The 7,787-nt window shown below is 39.9% G+C and overlaps 1 protein-coding gene across 6 annotated transcripts in view; it reads left to right on the forward strand.

The window, feature by feature from the left end:
- The first annotated feature begins 210 nt into the window (after positions 1-210).
- Positions 211-7,787, forward strand: part of LOC107566292 (CMP-N-acetylneuraminate-beta-galactosamide-alpha-2,3-sialyltransferase 4-like) — a 47,862-nt gene continuing 40,285 nt past the window's right edge. For 3 of the 6 annotated variants that reach the window (XM_016251691.1, XM_016251696.1, XM_016251697.1), the window contains exon 1: positions 213-274. The gene's annotated coding sequence lies outside the window, so the exon portion shown is untranslated. Of the gene's footprint in view, positions 275-1,624; positions 1,791-1,810; positions 1,945-7,787 lie in introns of those variants that run through there. The other 3 variants (XM_016251694.1, XM_016251695.1, XM_016251692.1) reach the window with 3 other exon arrangements.

Genomic DNA, 7,787 nt, shown 5'->3' on the forward strand with positions numbered 1-7,787 from the left:
ATTATTATTCTTCTAGTGTCCAACAACAGCATTAAAGAAATGTCTTCAACTCTAGATAGTATTTGTAGAGTGTAATTGGTTTTCTCTGTGATTGACGTAATGACTTGCGCAATAATGTTGCCAAACCTTGTTGGAGAATATTGCAATATGTCCTTTTTTCTTTCACATATCAATGAAAAGATTAACTTAGGAAATCAATATCATTCAAAGTCCCACTTAACTTCAGTTATTAAGGTTTGAAGGTTGAGGAGAGCAGAGATCATATATGAACACGGTAAGTGTTGGTTTATTTGTGTGAATAATTGAAATGTGGACATTCCTTTACTGGGGAACATTTAATGTACAGTATGTTGAAAATACGTTAATGCTCAGGTTCCCTAAAACTTTTTTTTTTTGGCAATTTATCTTTTTTAATGATGATAGATGAAGTTTTTGGACTAAAAATAACTCTTTCAGCTGATGTTTTCACATTTTCATTGACACTGTTAGCCTGAAGCTGTTCATGAGTTGCAAAGCTCTTCATCTCTGAAACTCTTCAACGTTATTGTTTTTCAGCTTTAAAATACATTTACTGCTGTGACTGTTCATAGGCCTTTAACAATGAAAACATACTGCTTTGGAATTTGTTCTCATGAGTCACTGCATCCAAAACGGAACGTGTAAACAGCGTCGCTGAAGATAAACTTCATTTTATTTGTGTGTCTAACCATGCTTATAAAATAGCAAGTAATAATATTAATTTATTTACCTTGGAAAATGAGTCAACACAGAGTTAGTGTAACTAGAATATAAACTTAAATAGGATTAAAAAAGGATTAGGACTTTGCCTCCTCATTTCAAAACACCACATTGTGCCACTGCAGGAATATGTGATGGAAACAATTCAAATTTCTCTACCAGTCTGTGCAGAATAATTTCCCTAAAACTAGGTTCTCAGGGTGTATTTTTTGTTTTTCTTTTGCAGTATTGTGTTAGCTGTGGTTTCTTCCAGCCGATGTTTCTGACACTTTGTTGTTACAGTATGCAGTCTGTCACGTTCTATTTTCTTTTCTAGTGTTTCTACAGTATTATCTGTATTTCTCAGAGTAGTTTATTTGCCAATAGCCTATGCATCTTGGCTACACTCTAAAAAATGCTGGGTTAAATATAACCCAGCGCTGGGTTAAAAAGGGACAAACCCAGCTATTGGGTTGTTTTGACCCAGCAGTTGGGTTGTTTTGACCCAGCAGTTGGGTTGTTTTGAACCAGCAGTTGGGTTGTTTTGACCCAGCAGTTGGGTTTGTCCCTTTTTAACCCAGCGCTGGGTTATATTTAACCCAGCATTTTTTAGAGTGTACAAAACACAATTTTAAAAGTTTTGCCCAGGATTAAAGACCTTGAACACACTGACCTTTAGTGACAACATAACAGGGGTAAGTTGTCACAGTGCAACCGAACCTACCATTACAACCACGAAGCGTAAAACTATGCATGAAACTAAAACGTGTCCATCAGAAGACGGGACGAATAAATACGCTAGTTTTCAAGCATCATCATAACGTGAACGACTGAACTTTCCTACACAGACCTCTACGCATGCGCATGCGCAGTCGGACAGTGTTTAGTGGGTACACTCTGTGCAGTACAGTGATGCGAACCACTGAAAGAGCTCCATGAAAACAGCGAGGGAAAGATACTGATGTTATTGAGAGTCAAAAGAAGCGACTGTTTCTGTTCTGGGCGCTTGAAGGAGACGCTAAAATCACTGAAGTCATCTAACGGCGCCTCCCATTTGAGGAGCAAAGACGCCCGAGAGCGCACACACACTTAACAGCGCAACTTTACGCGTAGGATGTGACTGTACCGCGCGCTTGATCTGGGGAGAGGGGGGGACTATCCGGACAATCACATTCACTTTACGGACTATCTTTGTGCTTTTAACTATATCTAGTTACGTGCGTCCTGGTAAGTTGATTTAAGTCTGAAATGTTGATGATGCCTGAACATGTTGTCTATAGGCTGCGCACTGCGTTTTGAGACCGTTTACATTAAATTCGGAAAATAATGCATACATTATTTCTTAGTATTTTGTTCCCTTAACTTTGCTATTTCTGTGCGAAACACTGCGCTTTTCTTTTTCATAAAGGGCTGTTAAACTCCTGTCGGGTGAGAACATTCAGATTTCAGCTTCTTGTTGCCAGTTGTGCAAGAGCTAATCCGTTAGGTGCTGATGTTTTGGTTAGTTGGTTTGTTTTAGTTATGCTGTTGACATGACGCTTTTATCTACAGGTTTAAGCTGGTATGGTCTTAAGCTGGTTTTTAACGGGTTGACAACTGGCTTTCCGCCAGACCAACCAGCAAACCAGTTTAGGTTTGATTGATTGAATGGCTTTTAGGTCAAGGAAACAGTGCTTATGAAGAAAACATTCTGTGGTTTGAACCTGACACTTTCACTTGCCACTTTCATCTACCCATAATATCATGCAGGAAAAAAATGACTAAGACTAAAATGTTTATCTGGACTCCCAGCCTGGCCAACCAACTTTTCATCTAACTGGTGATTTTGCTAGAACCTCTCTAAAACCAGCAAACAGAACCAAGACCTGCAAACCAGCTGGTTAAAGTCTGGAAAACTCCTCATCACATATATATTAATGATAGTGGCAATTTGCAAGGCAAATGTAAAAGATGGTGAATTACAAATAGTCACCATCGGTTGCCGCAAATGCAAACATGTCAGGTAAAATGTAAGTATAAGGTTTGTAACTCTTTAAACGTAAAGTTGATTTGTTTATTACTATTATCACCATCAGAATTATTATTATTATTTAGCAGTATAATAATCTTATTTTTATGTGCAGTCATCAACAATATTCCAGAATAATTCTTACTGTATTCTTACTGTTTTTCTGCCATACAGTAAGAATTATTCTTACTGTATGGCAGAAAAAATGTTACCTGTAAAATAAAGTAAAAATTAGAGCTACTGTTTTATTTACTGTATCTAGTCAAGTTGATTTAGATGGTACCACATTCAGCACCTTTTTAGGTTAACCTACACACACATATATATATATATATATATATATATATATATAGTATTTTAAGGACATTCCCACTCAAAGGGAGGTTTAGTCAGATTTAGGCAATGCCTGGGGAAAATATGCTCTTCTAGTACAGCTACACACACACACACACACACACACACAATTACTTCAGCTATGTTTATGCCAGTGAGATTTCAACTTTCCACCCTGCTGCATGGGAAGCACCTCAGAGAAAGTGGAAATGTAACTGTCACTGTGTTTTCCAGGGCTGACAGTGAACTCTGTGTGTGTGTCCCTCCCTCCCTCCCCCTCTCGCTCCACGTCTCTGGCACACGGAATTCATTACTCCTATATTTGTAAGTTATTCCACTCGGATGGGAATTGCCGTAGTAGCCCATCCCCTCGGATAAAGAAATTGCGTGAAATTGCACAATAACTCAGGGATTGGAAACATGTTTTTTTTCTGTTTTATTGAGTGAATTTTGTTGTGTCAGGAATTGCTCTCTCTCTCTCTTTCTCTCTCTCTCTCTTTGTAACTGTAATCAGAAACAGTTTCTTGTTGTAGGCCTTTTTCAAACAATGCACATATAAAAGCAATAAGCCACAAGAGGCTATGATGCATAAGTTAAATACACCAGTGTGCAATACTGTAATTGTATAACGTGACATAAATCTCCTATATAAAATGATCTCAATTGGAATAAAACCAATTCGGAAAAATTCGGAATTCTTTCGAAGTTCTAAAAGGCTGGAATGTGGCGGAATTCCTCATTTTTAAATTCATTGTCGTCTTTGAGAAAGCACACTAAAGACTTCCAGAATGTTCCCGTTTGAGAGCGTTTCCACAGCCTCACAGGTGCTGGAGTGGCAGTGGAGCGCTGGATCAGGGTTTGTTGTTTCTGGAGCGTCCGAGAGGAGCGTGGCTGGACTCCTCGCAGCGGTCACTTTCAGGAAACGCTCCTTCAGGGCTGGAAGAGAGGTGGAGAGTGCTCCGGACGCTGGACTGTGCTGGGCCGTCGTTTCTCATTGTGTGTGTTTCGTGTCTGCATGTGGTGCAGCTTTAGGCCTGCCTGTCTGGTTTTCCCCCTCGGGGTGGTTTGAGTTTGTTTTTTGTTTTTTTATTGTTAAAATAAATAACTATTTCTTCTGCAATTGAGTCCTCGCTTCATCTCTCCACACGCACCGTGACAGTAACCTTATGAAAGTCAGGGTCTGATTGCATCAGTCTTAGATATAACTTATATTTATATCATTTTTTTTTTTTTTGCATCTTCTAGTCTCTAAGCTTTATGTATATACATTTGATGAAATCAATTTTTTGTACACTCATGTGTGACTGTCAGTCTTACAAAAGTCTTCTATCTCGTAACTGTCACAGTATTCAGCGGGTGTGCCCAGGAGGGCCACCAGATGACTGTGTTCTGTGAGCACATGGCTTGTGGTGTGTTTGTTTGTTGCCATGTGCTCTCTCCTGTCTGTTGTCTTGCCCCTCCCATCTTGTTACCTCGTTATTGTTTAAGTTGCTCCACCTGTGTTTCCCTCGTTAGCCTCCTCGTTTGGTTTCCTATTTATTCTCCTGATGTCTGTCATTCTGTGCTGATCCGTCATTTCTCATTGTGTGTGTTTTGTGTCCGCATGTGGTGCAGCTTTAGGCCTGCCTGTCTGTTTTTCCCCCTCGGGGTGGTTTGAGTTTGTTTTTGGTTCATTTTTATTATTAAAATAAATAACCATTTCTCCTGCATTTGAGTCCTCGCTTCATCTCCCTGCACACACTGTGACAGTAACCTTATGAAAGTCAGGGTCTGATTGCATCAGTCTTAGATATAACTGGCTAAAACAGACAGATAAATGTTAGGAAATGGTTAGCAATTCACTCAAGCTTTTAAAGGCACTTCAAATTGCATTGCACAGTTTTAGTCAATGTATTGAAAGGCAATTGCATGGTAATGCATTTGTGGTGAGGATATGAGATGGGATTTTTGAGGTGGCTCTTCCTTTAAGTGTTTTTATTCTTTAAATGTTGAGTTTGCAAATTGGATTCAGCTTCATCTGTGTGTAGTTTTGTTTGAAACCTGTAAAGTGCGACTCATTCTGTTGCTAAAAGATGATTGTGTTAATATTTATTTACAAGAAGATAGAACAGATCTGCACTGAGTTTCAGATCTACGCCTTGTATCCAGGCGTACTAACCTTCAGCTTTGCAGCGCAAGCTTATATACGTCCATTGCGAGATTTGAAGATTTGAAGAATTAATAATTCACTTAATGTTATGCTTACATTGATTCACTGAGGCATTGCAGGTATTGTTTTGCTCATGAAGATTCACAAGTTCTTCAGATGTCAAAAGTCTAGGCCTTTTCCTAAATCAACAATTCACTGCAACATTTGCCTTTGGTCCTGCAGATAAAGGGTCAAGCTGTGCATGCTTTTGTGAGATACAAGAGTGGCAGTTCAAAGAGAGCTTCTTCTCAGACCACGGGTCAGGCCAGGAGATGTGAATGCGGTCAACGTCCCTTTCTTGTTTGCAAATTACTTTCAGTCAGCTTTCCACATCGTGAGCAGCCATATGCTAAGCCATGTTAACACATCTGTTGTGACTAAATGACACATTGCTAGTCATTTTCTTTTTTACTTTAAAGGCCGGGACACACCAAGCCGACGGTCGTGCTAGTTTGTTTGGTGTGTTCCACTCGTTGGCTCTCGTCGGCGGCAGTTTGCCCGATTCGACATGTTGAATCGGCATCGGGACCGCCGGGACCGTCAGCGCGAGTGAGAGCTCTGATTGGATGTTCAGTTTAGCGAACGAGTCAGTGCCCGAGAATTAAAGCGAAAGTGATGAAAACAAGCATGTAAATGAAGGCGGTACAGACAGAGGGCTGTTTAAATGTTATGTGATCTTTCCCAATCATTCTAATACGTGAGTGTTTTCATAACAACATGAGCCGCTTAAAATTATTAAAGTAATCAACGTTACTGATATTCAAAATGGTAAGCTAGCGCTGCTTTGTTTACGTTTCGTATATCTGCGTTTATCTTGTATATATTTGTTTCGGTTTCTCCTTTTGAATGATGATTATATACTATTGATAGCTGTTGAAAAGTGCGACTCATTCTGTTGCTAAAAGATGATTGTGTTAATATTTATTTACAAGAAGATAGAACAGATCTGCACTGAGTTTCAGATCTACACCTTGTATCCAGGCGTACTAACCTTCAGCTAACTCAACAATTCACTGCAACATTTGCCTTTGGTCCTGCAGATAAAGGGTCAAGCTGTGCATGCTTTTGTGAGATACTAGAGTGGCAGTTCAAAGAGAGGTTCTTCTCAGACCACGGGTCAGGCCAGAAGATGTGAATGCTGTCAACGTCCCTTTCTTGTTTGCAAATTACTTTTAGTCAGCTTTCCACATCGTGAGCAGCTATATGCTAAGCCATGTTAACACGTCTGTTGTGACTAAATGACACATTGCTAGTCATTTTCTTTTTTACTTTAAAGGCCGGGACACACCAAGCCGACGGTCGGGCTAGTTTGTTTGGTGTGTTCCACTCGTTGGCTCTCGTCGGCGGCAGTTTGCCCGATTCGACATGTTGAATCGGCATCGGGACCGCCGGGACCGTCAGCGCGAGTGAGAGCTCTGATTGGATGTTCAGTTTAGCGAACGAGTCAGTGCCCGAGAATTAAAGCGAAAGTGATGAAAACAAGCATGTAAATGAAGGCGGTACAGACAGAGGGCTGTTTAAATGTTATGTGATCTTTCCCAATCATTCTAATACGTGAGTGTTTTCATAACAACATGAGCCGCTTAAAATTATTAAAGTAATCAACGTTACTGATATTCAAAATGGTAAGCTAGCGCTGCTTTGTTTACGTTTCGTATATCTGCGTTTATCTTGTATATATTTGTTTCGGTTTCTCCTTTTGAATGATGATTATATACTATTGATAGCTGTTGATATAGACAGTTAATTCCTCTCATCTCACGCATGTGCAAGAGCGCATGTGTTAGTTTGCCGTCGGCTGAAGTCTGTGCAGTGTGTTCGAGCACAGCTTTTTGGTCCGACGCTGCCGACGCGAGGCGACAACACCGTTGGCTTTCGTCGCCGCTAGTTCTTTTAAGTCGGCTTGGTGTGTCCCGGCCTTAAGACTGAGATTCGAATCGAACCCTTTAGAGAATCGAACCTTTTAGATATCAAATATTTACTTGAGATTTTAGGTTATAATTACAGTAATTTACGTTTATATTTAGTCATTTTGCAGACACTTTTATCCAAAGCGACTTACAATCGGGGAATACATAAAGTTATTAATAAAATTATTTATATATAAAAAAAAAAATTCTTAAAGAGGCAAACAGACACAGGAAGTGCTCGTAATACCAAGTTTCAGGCATTGTTCAAATAAGTACAAGCTAGAAAGGGAAGGAATAAATAAAGAGAAAGACAATTATTATTTTTTTTTTAAATTTAGGATGAAGTCAAGTAGCGTCGAAAGAGATGAATTTTCAGCTGTCGCTTGACAATTGTCAGGGATTCAGCATTCTGGATAGGGGTGGGAAGATCATTCCACCAGCTAGGAACGGTGAACGAGAATGTTCTGGAAAGTGATTTTGAGCCTCTCTGTGATGGTACCACGAGGCGTCGCTCACTAGCGGATCTCAGACTTCTGGAGGGGATGTAGATTCGTAGTAGTGAGTGGAAGTAGGCGGGTGCTGAGCCTGTGGCTGTTCTATATGCAAGCATCAATGTCTTGAACTTGATTCG

Source organism: Sinocyclocheilus grahami, unplaced genomic scaffold, assembly GCF_001515645.1.
Source record: "Sinocyclocheilus grahami isolate Dianchi unplaced genomic scaffold, SAMN03320097.WGS_v1.1 scaffold1067.1, whole genome shotgun sequence".
NCBI classification, from domain to species: Eukaryota; Metazoa; Chordata; class Actinopteri; order Cypriniformes; family Cyprinidae; genus Sinocyclocheilus; species Sinocyclocheilus grahami.